Here is a 15020-nt window from a genome sequence, read left to right on the forward strand (position 1 = left end):
AGATTTATTTTTAAAAATAATTAAATTAAACATTTTTAAATAAACTGTTATTTATTGTTAGGGGTTTATGATAAAAAAGGATTGGGACCCCTGGACCAGGATTTTGTTTTCTTATGGGAAGTTTTTTCTTTGTGGTTTTTCTTTTGTTTTGTTTTTGAGAGAGTCTGATTCTGTTGCCCAGGTTGGAGTACAATGACGCTATCTCAGCTCACTGCAACCTCCACCTCCCGGGTTCAAGTGATTCTCCCACCTCAGCCTCCTGAGTAGCTGGGATTACAGGCACCTGCCATCATCCCCAGCTAATTTTTGTATTTTTATAGAGATGGGATTTCACTATGTTGGCCAGACTGGTCTTGAACTCCTGACCTCAGGTAATCTGCCCATCTTGGCCTTCCAGACTGCTGGGATTACAGGACAGGAGTGAGCCACTGCTCCCAGCGTTGGACCAGGATTTTGAACTCAAAGCTTCTTAACTCTGGGTGGGATGGTCCCAGCCTGTCGGGACTGGGAAGAGCAGGGAGAAAGACACCCAGGCTTAGAGGCACGGAGAACCTTGGCCACGGGGGTGTCACCAAGTGACTGTCTGCCCCAGGCACAAAGTCTCTTTCCTTTAACACCAAGATAAAATGGCTTCAGCTCCCAACCCACACCATCAGAGAGTGCAGGGAATTCTTTCCAATTTTAGAGTTTTAGGGGGCTTAAGTTTCTCCTAAATTAGTCCTTGGCACAGCCTGCTGTTTCACAGCGCTGGCTCCTGATTGGGGCTCCTGTCTCCGAGGCTACTACCCATTCCGCCACCCACGGGGCCCCCTAAGCACTTCTCCTTCATCTCCCAAGTGTCATTCCTGGGAATGCAATGCTGGAAGCATGGCAGGCCCATCACTGAGCTGTCAGTGGAGGAGGGCGACTGACCCGTGTGCAGTGGAGGAGGGCGACTGACCCGTGTGCAGTGGAGGAGGGCGACTGACCCGTGTGCAGTGGAGGAGGGCGACTGACCCGTGTGCAGTGGAGGAGGGCGACTGACCCGTGTGCAGTGGAGGAGGGCGACTGACCCGTGTGCAGTGGAGGAGGGCGACTGACCCGTGTGCAGTGGAGGAGGGCGACTGACTGGTGTGCATGGACGAGGGTGACTGACTGGTGTGCAGTGAAGGAGAGTGACTGACCGGTGTGCACGACTTCACCATTGACTATAAGTTCTGCAAGCCTAAAGGTCACTGTCATGACCCCAGGAACTTCTCATTGGCCTTGTCTCACATTAGTCCTCAGCCTCCTACAGTTCCCAGGCCTCCTCCTTCAAAGGATGTCCTCCTTTCTCCCCATGCCCTGCCCTCTTTCCCAGCTTCTCATCCCCTTGCTCTCTCTCCCAGGCTGCCTGGAGAAACTCAAAATTTCTGTGACACAGGCCTCTTGTACATTGCAGGTGGGAGTATACAATGGTTACAACTTCCGTGAGGGAGGTGGGTAACAGGGGATAGAGCAATATCTATGAGAATCACAAATGCACAAGAACTTTGATCCAACAATCGCTCTTCTATGCCTTTGTCCAACAGAGGCAGCCCCATGTGGAAATGACACAAAGACCAGGACAGGCTTTGCAGCGTTGTTTGTAATCGCAAAGGACTTTTACTTCTATCTTTTCTGATTTCTTTTATTTGTGTTAAAGGAATCTGTTAGCACAACAGCATCCTCAAAGTGCTCATCCTTACAGGAAGTGTTGCATGACTTATGGCACATCCATGCTGTGGAACCCTATCCAACCACTCAGAGAATGAGGCAGCCCTCAGTAGAATGATACACTCCAATAGCCAATAGCTGTTATTAAGCAAATGAATAAGGTGCATAAGAATGTGAATAGTACACCCCAATCTGTACCCCAAAAATGCAGGGACTGTACATACGTATACTTGTAAGTGTGTGTGCTTGTATTTGCATAGACTCTCTGGAAGTCTATATAAAAAGTTCAGAGTGATTTTCTCTGGGGAGGGGAATTGGGTTGATAAGGGGGTGGGGTTAGGAGGGAAGTTACTCTTCACAGAGCACCCTGTGTACCTCTGTGATGGTGACAATGTACAGATATTATCTATTCAAACAATAAATACTATCTTTAAATGAAAACATAAATTGCTATTACCATATGCTGTGGATCACTTCATCCTCTCTCTTTCTCTCCCTCTGGAGGCCGGGCCCAAGAGGCCTTACCTTTGAGTCAATAAGGTCACCTAGAAGTGAGTCATGTCTTACCCCTCTAAGGCTGAAACAGCCACAGTCTCTGTATCTGTATACGTGTGTGTGTGCGTGTGTGTCTGTGTGTATGAGGGAGGGATTGTTTTCCCCTTTCCTTCCTCAGCAGCAAGTTACCTAACCCCTTTATTGTACAAATAGAAAAACTGAGGTCCAATCATCCACGCAATGTCACCCAGTAAGTCATCCTCTGAGTGGCTCTGAATCGGCCTCTGGGCTTTGACTTACGCTGTTCCCTTTGCTTCAGTGTCCTTCTCTACCATTTTTACTTTTCAGGTCTCAGTGCACGGCTTCCAAGAAGCTTCCCAGATTCCCCAGTAGGAAATGAGCTTTCAGCGTGCCCTCTGCATCCCTGTGGCTCCGTCCAAGTTAGCAATTGGCTCTTTACCAACCTGCCTTCCCCAACAGAGGGTGGACGTTCCCTGAAAGCAAGGACTTGGTCTTTGTATGTGGAGCCCCAGGCCTAGTTCAGTGTGAAGCCTAGAACTTCAGTGTTTAAGACCTGAATAAATAAATGAATAAATGCATGAGTGCATTAATTCCTCCATCTTCCGAAACCCTCTTGTTTCACTGAGCCCTCTCGTATCACTTAACACTGTCTTCCTTATAATGTAATTATTTCTGGGCATATCTGCAGTGGACACCTTCTTCCTACCTCCCTCCCTCTCTTCCTCTCTTCCTCCCTTCCTTCCTTCTTTCCTTCCTTCCTCCAGAATGTATTCTTAGACAGACAGAGATTCTGAGAACATTATTTGAGCCCCTGGATCCAGCTATACCTAAAGTTGAACTATCCATGGACTTTTCAGTCACATGAGCCAATGAATTCCCTTTTGTTTTGAAGCCACTAAGACTTGAGTTTCCATTCTTCTCTGAAAAAGAGTGTTGAGGAATGTAGTGAATTGGGAACTGATCATAATTCTACAAGACACAATGCCAAACGCAATAACTCTGAATGTTGGAATCCTGAAAAATCAAAATCCTGAAAATAGAATTCTGAAAAAATCATTTAAAAATGCGTTAAAAGATATTTATTTATAGATTTAAAGGGAGTTTAATTGAGAAACATATCGAAACATGTCAGGACACTTTACAGACCACTTTACACAGTAAGATAGCCAATAAAGACATACACATTTTTGCAAGATAAATACTCGGGTACACTAACGACAGTCGCGCGAGTCTCACAGTCATGCGCAGATGAACTGTGTTCATGAAGAAATAGGTCAAAAAGAGAAATGTACAAATGCATATCACTATGGTTGTTAATTGTGTGCACCCAACTTTCTAACTGTGACCATCTGAAATACCATGACAAACAATCTAAGTCTTTTGACGAGATCAATAAAAAACTGCAATGGGTCACCACTGCATATACAGTCACCCAAAGAACCGAGATCTTGAGAAATTTTATCTTTCACAAATGCACATGTACAAAAAGGACTTCTCTTCATTTATTGAGGAAGTTTCAATGCCTCTACATACACGCATTACGCTTACAAAGTCCACATTGTGACTTTCTGAGAAATTCATTTTCTATTCCTGAGAAATTCATTGGCTCATGTGACTGAAAAGTCCATGGATAGTTCAACTTTAGGTATAGCTGGATCCAGGGGCTCAAATAATGTTCTCAGAAATGCACTTTTGTGGAGTTCGATTTGCAAAAACGCATGAAACTAATTAGTACTCTCTAAAAGTCTTTACAGAATTCCAGTATTGGAAATGATGTGAAGATGACATGAAAACTGTATTAAAGGGATAGATTATGGACAATTACACAGAGATAGTCCATAAGAGCTGGCCAACTTTCACAATCATTCACTATATTTTGAAGTCTTGTATGAAGATGAAAAGCTGTTTTGTTCTTTCTTTTAGCATATGGCTCTGCTTGGAGAATATGTCACACTCATTTTCTACGTGGCACGGCTCTTTCTGAAACTCCTCTGTGATTCTATATGCATAGCCATGAGCCTTCCCTATTAAATGTTCCCATCTTTTTTTTAACTTTTATTTTAGGTTTAGGGGTATAGGTGCAAGTTTGTTATATAGGTAAATTTAGCATCACAGGGATTTTGTGTACAGATTATTTCATCACCCAAGTAACAAGCATAATACCTGATAGATACATTTTTTATCCTCTCCCTCCTCCTACCCTCCATCCTCAGGCAGGCCCCAGTGTCTGTTGTTCCCTTCTTTGTGTCCATGTGTTCTCAGTGTTTAGCTCCCACTTATAAGTGAGAACATGCGGTATTTAATTTTCTATTCCTGCATTAGTTCACTCAAGATAATGACCTCCAGCTCCATCCACGTCACTGCAAAGGACATGATCTCTTTTTTTTAATGGCTGCATAATATTCCATGGTGTATATGGGCTACATTTCCTTTATCCAGTCTGCCATTGATGGGCATTTAGGTTGATACCATGTCTTTGCTACTGTGAGTAGTGCCGCAGTGACACTGCAATGATGCATGTGTCTTTATGGTAGAACTATTTATATTCCAAATTTTCCCATCTTCTGTACCATGTTTTTATGGTGTTTTTGGCTCACAGAAATTCATTCCACACCCACTCATATATAGACCACAGATGTGGTGGAAATAATGCTGGTAATTGAACAACAACACCATTATGTAAGTGTCTTCTTATCCGACTGTGCACATAATTACTTTTGAACCAGTCAGTGATTTCACTGGCTTCTTCAGGCAAATGCGACTTTAATTCATTAAACGCTCCTAAAATGTCATCAACTGGAAGGAATGCCAATGCAGTCAAATGATGCATTTTTATTTTTTAATTATTTTTTATTTTTATTCTTTTGAGAAGGAGTCTCGCTCTGTTGCCCAGGCTGGAGTGCAATGGTGCAATCTCGGCTCACTGCAACCTCTACCTCCCAGGTTGGAGCAATTCTTATACCTCAGCCTTCTGAGTAGCTGGGACTACAGGTACATGCTACCATGCCCAGCTCATTTTTGTATTTTTACTACAGACGGGGTTTCACCATGTTGGCCAGGCTGGTCTTGAACTCCTGGCCTCAAGTGATCCACCTGCCTCGACTTCCCAAAGTGCTGGCATTACAAGTACTGGGATTACTGGGCCACCACACCTGGCCTGCAGTTTTAAACTGAAGTTGTCGTTGTTGCCGTATCTTGTGGCCAATCCACTCATCTGAATTTTCTGCCAAATGCAGTGGGCTGAATGAAAAACATAAACTGTACTGCTAATACCTTGAAATTCACTTTTAGAAGCTTGATCACACCTAATTCCAAATCTGTCAGTATGGTTTGAGGAGTCAGTTGAAACCCATTTTCTTTTGCAAAGTTCACCAAATCTTCAAATCAGCATTGATAAAGTCCTTCACTTTTTCCAGTCATTAATATACACATAAGCAGATACATTCCAGAAATTTCAGATCTAACAGGGACATGAATTGTATATAGCTGATCTTTAAAAAAACAAACAAACAAAAAAAAAAAACCCAGGACACTTTGAAAGTGCCATTCATTGGCCAAAGTGAAGCATGTGCTAGTTTTTCTGCTAGATTTAGAGTTAATATAAGAAGTCTATCTTCTTTGACAGTCAAACCCCTTATCGAGAATAGTTTGGCTGGGTGCAGTGGCTCTGTCATTTCAGCACTTTAGGAGGCTGAGGCAGGTGGAACGCTTGAGTCCAGGAATTTGAGACCAGCCTGGGCAACATGGAGAAATCCCATCTCTACAAAAAATACAAAAAATGTAGCCAGGCTCAGTGGTGTATGCTTGTAGTTCCAGAAGGCAGAGGTGGGAGGATCACCTGAGCCTGGGAAGTTGAGGCTGCAGTGAGCCATGATCGCACCATTACACTCCAGCCTGGGAGACAGAGCGAAACCCTGACTCAAAAAAATAAAAATAAAAGAAAGAATAGTTTACCATGTGATGTGTTTTGTAATACTGGAGGAAAAACACCTCGATATCAGCAAGTGCCTCTGGTTCAGAAGGTCGCTGAACTGGTCGAACTCTTCTCATTCCCTGACGAAGGGCGTTTTTTTAAGGCAAGCATGGCGCTATATGGGAAGGGGAGAAGTTGTACACAATTGAATAATCTGGCAGCAGAGTGTTCTTGTATTTTTCGCCTGTGTCTTCACTTCTTTTATATTTGAAATACTCACCGCACTTGTACTTGGAGAGTGGTTGTGGTCTACACATTCTGCAAGTGTGTGTTGTCCATTTGAGTGGTTATTGCTCGGCCATTGCAATTAAGTGATTTTCTGACTTTTGCAGCACCAATAATAACTCATTTTTAATCTTTTTTTTTTTTTTTTTTTGAGATGGAGTTTTGCTTTTTCACCCAGGCTGGAGTACAGTGGTGCAATCTCTGCTCACTGCAACCTCCACTCCTTGGGTTCAAGCGATTCTCCTGCCTCAGCCTCCGGAGTAGCTGGGATTATAGGTGCCCGCCACCAGGCCTGGCTAATTTTTGTATTTTTAGTAGAGACAGGGTTTCGCCATGTTGGCCAGGCTGGTCTCAAACTTCTGACCTCAGGTGGTCCGCCTGCCTTGGCCTCCCAAAGTGCTAGGATTACAGGCATGAGCCACCGTGGCTGGCCCATTTTTAAACTTGTATTTTTTACCTTAAGTGGCCTTATACACTTCACTATCACAGCCTTTTTGTGAGGGAACAATTTCACAGATCTCTTCCATTGTGTTGTAAGAAACACAATAAAAAGAAATGCTATTCTGTTTCCCTAGTACCAAATCTGTATTAGTCAGGGTTCTCTAGAGAGATAGAACCCATTGGATGTGCATGTAGATATATGAGAGATATATTAGGGTGATCGACTCACATGATTACAGTGGCTAAGACGTCTGGCAACAGGCCATCTACAAGCTGGAGACCCTGGGAGGCTGGTAGCATGACTCAGGCGGAAAGCCCCAGGACCCAGGGGCCACTGGTGTAAGTCTTAGAGTCCAAAGGCTGGCAAGCCTGGAGTTCTGATGCTCAAGGCAGCAGAAATGCCTGTCCCAGCTCTCAGAGAGAGACCAATTGTCTTCTGTATTTGTTTTCTCCTGGCCCCCTGCCTATTAGATGATGCCTACCAACACTGAGGGCAGATCTTCCCCACCTATTTCACTCAGACCCACACACAGGTCTCCTCTAGAAACATCCTCATACACACCCAAAATAATGCTGTATTAGGTTTCTAGATAGCCCTTCATCCAGTCAAGTAGATATCTAAAATTAAGTCCATAAGTCCACCCCTTGTCAAGTTGGCCCCAAGACATACCTCCAGAAACCATACCCAATTTCCAAATAAAGACAACAACAAGGTAATAGCTGTGCCTAACATGATGAAACCATCCCGTGATTGTGATTTTAGGGACTTTAGATATTAGGGATTTAGACTTCAGGGATTTTAATCTTTTGGGACTTTAACATTCTGGATTATCATGTTTGAGATTATATCTTTCAAGATGATGATCTAAACTCCAGTGAACTAACACTTCCCCTTAACTGTATCGGAAAGGGTCTGATTTCCCTTCCTAGCCACCTGGGTGCTGAGCACAGCACTTTGTACACAATAAACACTCATACGTTTTTGAGAAAAGAGAGCAGCAGACACAGACACAGCCCTTACAGAGCTAGTGATGGAGGAGGACAGACCCAGGCAGAACAATTCTTTACTGTATTAGTCCGTTTTCTCCCTGCTGATAAAGACATACCCGAGACTGGGCAATTTACAAAACAAAGAGGTTATTGGGGCCAGGCGCGGTGGCTCATATCTGCAATCCCAGTACTTTGGGAGCTTGAGGTGGGCAGATCATCTGAGGTCAGGAGTTCGAGAACAGCCTAGTCAACATGGAGAAACCCCATCTCTACTAAAAATACAAAAATTAGCCAGGCATGGTGGCAGGCACCTGTAATCCCAGCTACTCAGGAGGCTGAGGCAGGAGAATCACTTGAACCTGGGAGGCAGACTTTGCAGCCAAGATGTCGCCACTGTATTCCGGCCTGGGTGACAGAGCGAGACTCTATCTCAAAAAAAAAAAAAAGAAGAAGAAGAAGAAGTTATTGGACTCACAGTTCCACGTGGCTGGGGAGGCCTCACAATCATGGCAGCAGGTGAAAGGCACTTCTTACATGGCAGCAAGAGAGAAGAGTGCTTGTGCAGGGAAACTCCCCTTTTTAAAACTATCAGATCTCGTGAGACTCATTCGCTATCATGAGAATAGCATGGGAAAGACCTGGCCTCATGATTCAATTATCTCCCACCGGGTCCTTCCCACAACATGTGGGAACTATGGGAGCTACAAGACAAGATTTGAGTGGGGACAGAGCGAAATCATATCACTCCCTTAACATTCTCCAGGGCCCTGCCCAGGTGCTGTCAGGTGGGCAGAGAGTAGCAACCCTGTTCACAGCTGGGGCATCAGGGATCTCAGCCACACAGCAAGTTAGTGGCGCAACTGGACCAAAGGCTTGGCCTCCTGATTCAGTTCCCTTCTAAATCCTTTACCTATGATCCAAGAAGAATGCTGGGTTTGGACTGCACATGCACACAATTGCACACACTACTCTAGACATAAACAAGAAAAATGGTAGTGGCGGGAAGTTGGTCATGGTTGGGAGAAGACAATTATCTTTTTTTTTTTTTAATCTCAGTAAGAAATAACAAAGAAACAAATTTGAGTGGGTGGGACAGCCTTGTGGAACAAATTTGCGAAGTTAGTTCCCAGCATGGGACACAAGGTTCCTGAGTGCGTTGACTATGAGCACTACCATGTTTGTTGAGTGAATTGTGGATGGTGGGGTTTTGTGTTAGGTGGATTTGATTAGCTGTGGCTGTCACCCTATGAGTTAATAATAGGGTCGGGGCTCCTCCAGTCCTAACCTCCTGGTTTCTGAGGACAGTGCTCTTTCTAATACCCCAGGGGCATGTGCTCAGTGGCAGGAATTTTTGCCAGCTGCAAAATGACCAGGGCAGGGTGGCAGACAGAGGATGCTGGACTTAGGTCAGGGATTCGGTGGATTGGTGCTGCGTCCATTCCAACCTTCATTACTGCAGAGCCTTGTAAGCTAAAAGCTACATTTCCCAGACTTCCTGGGGTTCTGGAGGGAGGTTACCTTCCTGTTTCTTCACAGTGGCTACTGGCAAGCACCCCATATGAGTTTGTCCACATCAGTGGTCCCTTACCCATGTTAAGAGTTGAACTACGTTCCCCGTCCCCAAATTTCTATGTTTAAGTGCTAATCCCCAACACCTCAGAATTTGACCTTATTTGGAAACGGGGTTGCCGCAGATCTAATTAGTTAATATGAGCTCAGACTGGAGTAGGGTGGGCCCCTAATCCAATATGACTTCTAAAAAGAGGACCTTTGGAAAGAGCACACACAGGGAAAACACCACATGAAGATGAAGGCAGAGATCAGGGTGATACATCTACAAGCCAAGAAATACCAAAGACTGCCAGCAAGCCACTAGAATCTAGGAGGCTTGGAACAGATTCTCTCTCACAGCCTTAGAAGGAGCCAGTTCTGCTGACACTTATCTCGGACTTCTAGCCTCCAGAACTGTGAGATAAATTCCCATCGTTTAAACCACCCTGCCTGGAGTACTTGGTTACAGCAGCCCTGCCTGACACAATCGGTCGCTGACTTTGTGGGTGTGGCAGAGGCAGAAGTGGCCTCCTAACCCTGGACACAGCTGCAGCGGTGTGTTCTTCACATGACAGTGGAGCTCCCCCTCCAGAGTCCACTGTAGTCAGAGTTATCCAGATAAACAAAGCCAACAGGATATACAGACACATAGAAGAGGAGAGTTATCTCGGAAACTGGCTCACATGATTACAAAGGCCGGCAAGTCCCACGTTTTGCCATTTGCAAGCTGGAGGACCAGGAAACCTGCTGATATGACTCAGTCCAGGTTCAAAGGCCTGGAGCCAGGGGTGCCACTGGTATAAGTCCCAGCGTCCCATGGAGCGAGAACCAGGAGCTCTGATATCTGGAAATAGGAGAAGATGGATGTTCCAGCTCAAGAAGAGAGAATTCACCCTTCCTCCACCCTTTTGTTCTAGTCAGGCTCTCGATGGACTAGATGTTGCCCCTCTGCATTGGCAAAAAACGATCTGCATTGAAAAGCCAATCTTTTCCAGAAACACCGCAACAGACACATCCAGGAGCAATGCCTTACCAGCTATCTGGGCATCCCATAGCCCAATCAAACTGATACATAAAATTAACCATCACATCACTTCTGATGGCAGCAGAGGCAGCAACAGCCCCGACAGAATAATTATGTGGTTTTCAAAGTCATTTCCAAGGGTCCTTTCTAGGGCCTGCTTCTCTAATTTTCCTAATTGCATAAGCTTTCAATTCCCTGTAGTAAATCCCTTTCTGCTCAAATGAGCAGGAATAGTCGCTTTCCTACACATGGACCCTGACTGGTAAGACTTGATTAGACAATGGATACTGAATTAAATTATCAATTTTGCACAGTTGCCATACATAAATTCTAAAACAAAGTAAGCTATCAAGGTCTTGTTGTATGCCTTTTTAAAAGTGATAATTGGACTGGGTGTGGTGGCTCATGCCTGGAATCCCAGCACTTTGGGAGGCTGAGGCAGGTGGATCACCTGAGGTCAGGAGTTCAAGACCAGCCTGGCCAACAGAGTGAAACCCCATCACTACTAACAATACAAAATGAGCCAGGTATGGTAGCACGTCTCTACTAACAATATAAAATTAGCCAGGTGTGGTAGCATGTGCCTGTAATTCCAGCAACTTAGGGGGCTGAGGGAGACTGAGGGAGGAGAATCGCTTGAACCCAGGAGGCAAAAGTTTCAGTGAGCCAAGATTGCACCACTGCACTCCAGCCTGGGTGACAGAACAAGAAACTTTCTCAAATAAATAAATAAATGTGATAATTGTCTTTTCTTCTAATCGCTAAAAACAAGAAATGCTCAATGAAAATCAAAACAAAAATCAAATACAGAAAACTATACTGAAGTAAGCCCAAATCACCCCAGATTCCCACCACCTAGAGATAACTTCTGTTCTTATTTCACTGAACATTCTTTCACACATCGCACAGTGCATTCTACATACACAGTCACTTGTGTTCCCCTGCGCAGTTCAGGGTGCAATTAGTGTGGCCTGGTTTTCCTCGAAACTTCAAGTGTTCAAGCCCCATGTGCTGGTGATAGCAGGAAGTCCAACATGCAGCCCAGCTGCTCTCTACAGGGTTCTCACTGCCTCCCGCTTACACACAGAGGGTTCCTGTACAGGCATCTTGGAAGGAGGTATCCAGTCCCACTTGGTCCTGTATCAATGCACTGACCATGGTGGAAGGACATGAATAACCGAGCAGAAGCTAATCCTGGTGAGTAATATTCGAGTTGTCAGTCAGGTTCACTACTCCCAAAGCAGACACAGTGGTGGAAGCCGGTGCTCTCCCTAGACCAGAGAAGGGCTCCAAGCCAACCACCCAGGGCCCTTCAATGCAAGCCTTTCCCACAAAGATTTGGGAGGACTGGGCTACACCATTGTTCCCCTTGCCATAACCATTCTTCCCTGGCGATCAATACAAAAGGTGTATTACATCCTTCTCCAGGACAATGAGTCAATTCACCCTCCCCTGCCATTCCCAGAGATACTATCTTTGGGCACTCCACAGTGACTTCCTGTCCTCGTCTAGCTATGCAGTAGATAAGGGAAGAGACAACACACAAATTCAACCTCCAGCAGGGCGCCTTGCTACTCTCACACTTACCCTCTCCTGACACACTCACATACGTACACATCATTTGACTTAAAAGGGATTATACAATTTCTCTTCTTCAATACCATGCTTTTAAAAATAAAAAACAAAAAAAAAAACTTGGGCCGGGCACGGTGGCTTACACCTGTAATCCCAACACTTTGGGAGGCCGAGGCAGGCGGATCATAAGGTCAGGAGATCAAGACCATCCTGGCTAACACGGTGAAACCCCGTCTCTACTAAAAATACAAAAAATTAGCTGGGTGTGATGGCACGCACCTATAGTCCCAGCTACTCGGGAGGCTGAGGCAGGAGAATCGCTTGAACCTGGGAGGCAGAGGTTGCAGTGAGCCGAGATCGCACCATTGCACTCCAGCCTGGGCTACTCAGCAAGACTCCATCTCAAAAAAACAAACAAAAAAAAAAAAAAAGAAAGAAAGAAAACTCAGTAGCAAGTTGAAGTTGTAGACAGTTTTCTGTTTGTTTTGTTTTGTTTTGCTATGTTTTGTTTTGTTTTGAGACAAGGTCTCGTTCTATAGCCCAGACTGGAGTGCAATCATGCAATCTTGGCTTACTGTAGCCTCTGCCTCACAGGCTCAAGTGATCCTCCCACTTCGGCCTCCCAGGGAGCTGGGATTACAGGCACACTCCACCAGGCCCAGCTAATTGTTTGTATTTTTTGTAGAGATGGGGTTTCACCATGTTGCCCAGGATGGTCTCAAACTCCTGGGCTCAAGAGATCCTCTTGCCTCAGCCTCCCAAAGTGCTGGGATTCCAGGTGCGAGCCACTGCGCCTAGCCATGTGGACAGCTTTCCATGGTATGATGTTTCGAGAAAATGGTTGGATTGCAAGGCAAATAATTATAGGCATTTCATCACTAATTGTCCATGTTCCTACCTTCCTACATAACAACGCTACCAACAACAACAACAAAAGTTTTATGTTCGTTGAAGAGAATATATGGAGCTTGATTTTAACCCAGGGGTTATGGACATTTTCAATGTAAAATTATTTCCCAACCGGCCACCTCCGAACTGAGCCTTCTGGGTAGAATTAGTGTGAATTCAGGGTTGGACATTAGGGACAGGTTGGGAGGTGAGAACAGAAGGGGTGAAATAAAGTCCATAGGATCTCAGGGCTGGAAGGAACTTGCTAAGTTGTCCAGCCTCTGCTTGCATTCCCTTAGTAACAGGGAACTCACCACGTTATCAAGACAGCTTGTTAGCCCACTTCATCCTTGGTGAATTCCACTGGCTTAAAAAGTATTTCCCATGTGGATCTAGATTCCATCTTCCTAAAGGTTCCAACTAAAGGTATCAATTCAAGGTCTCCCTTGGTCACTCTGTAGAGAAGTAGAGCCGGCTCTCCCAGGGCCCATGAGTCCTCTGTTCTCCTGGACAGCATCCCGCTCCCCCTGACTAAACACACCCTCTGAAAACACAGGACTCACCGATGCAAATTCACTCTCATAGTCAGCTCCTAACAGGAACCTCCCTTCACCTCCCAAGAAGCCTTACTCACACATACCAAGCCGCAGTCTGTCGACTGGTTTTCTCAAGGAATGCAGGGATTTCAAGGCTGCCTCTCCCTGTCTGGAAAGAAAAGCCACTTCACACAGTGAGTGGTTCATAATGTAAAGTGTTCATAACTCCCAAGAGATAGTATGGGCAGGAAATAGAAACAGCTTCCAAATATTTGAGACAGATTTATGGACACTGAGTCACAAATGGCTGCCATATACTTCACCTTTGGAGCTAGTTTGGTGCCAGAACACCTCTCTCCTGATGTTCAAGGACCTGTCTCCAGGTGGCTTCAGTTCCTTGTCTTGACCTCCCGCAATGGGCTTTCTGCTGACCAAGCCCGTTGACTCACAGACGTAGCCAACCAAAGCACTCAGCCAGGTGCAGTTTTTAGGCATTGAAATGGTGGAGCTCTCTCCACAGCTTGCACTGCTAGTTTTTCTCTTCGTTCTTGATGACAAACTCTCTACTGTTTATACAGTAGCAGAACTCACAGAAGCATAACTTACATTTCACAGCCTCCAGAGTGGACTTTACATAAACACGATGCTTCTGTTAGGCCGGCTTTATCTTCCCCCTAGAGTCTGTCGGTGGTGCTTTGGAGTATTCAACTGGGCCACTGTGCAGAGGTAGGGAGTGGTGTCACAAGCCTTCCCTAAGGCACCACCTCTGACCTGCACCCCAGGGCATGCACATGAATGGAATTCATCTTCTTGGTTTGGAAAAGAAGGGGATGACATTAGTGGTGAAACCTCTGTGTCGGGTTCTTACACCGCAACTCTGAGTCATAGCTCACATCGATCAAGCCCTCACTCTGAAGAGGCTCGGGGCTAAACCTTCACAACCATTGTCTCAGTCATGTTATTCACTCTGTGCTACAGAGGAGACAGTGATCTTCACAGAAGTTAGTTGGTGGAGGGCTTTTCCCAGCCCCACTGTGGGGACAAGAGGGGCAGGGCTGAGCCAAGTCTGACTTGAGTCCTGCTCACCTTCCCCCAGGACTGCACGGGCCACCTCACCCAGCCCTCACAGCAATGCTGAAGGCAGGTGTGATTCTCACCATTTTACCCAGGAGGAAAGGGAGGCACCAGCAGGAAAGGGAGGCTGGGAGCAGCAGTTTAATAACCTGTCCAGACCTCACAGCTAGGAAGTGGCCAAGGCAGGAAGAAGCCCACCAGCCTCTCAACACCAACAGAATTCTTTCCTCAGAAGGAATGAGGGAGGGTAGACGGGTAAGGACATGGCATTTTTAATCCTCCTGTTGGACTAGGAGCCTCTTAAGGTCAGGGACAGTGTCTGATTCAGCACCCCACCCCCTCGGGCCCTCAACTGGCCGCACTCAGGATGTCACAAGGCCCTGTGTGCTACTGGAGGGGGTCCTGGGGTCAGTGACAGGCAGACCACAGCCTCTGGCCTGGAAGGAGGAGAGAGGGGTTGGCAGGCCCATCCAGGCTGGGGGTCTGAGGAACTGTGAACGAGGCTGTGAACAGGGACCGCTGGGGTCCAGCAGGCCTGGCCACAGAAGGGAAG

This window comes from Trachypithecus francoisi, unplaced genomic scaffold, assembly GCF_009764315.1.
Source record: "Trachypithecus francoisi isolate TF-2019V2 unplaced genomic scaffold, Tfra_2.0 Lachesis_group2, whole genome shotgun sequence".
Taxonomy (NCBI): domain Eukaryota; kingdom Metazoa; phylum Chordata; class Mammalia; order Primates; family Cercopithecidae; genus Trachypithecus; species Trachypithecus francoisi.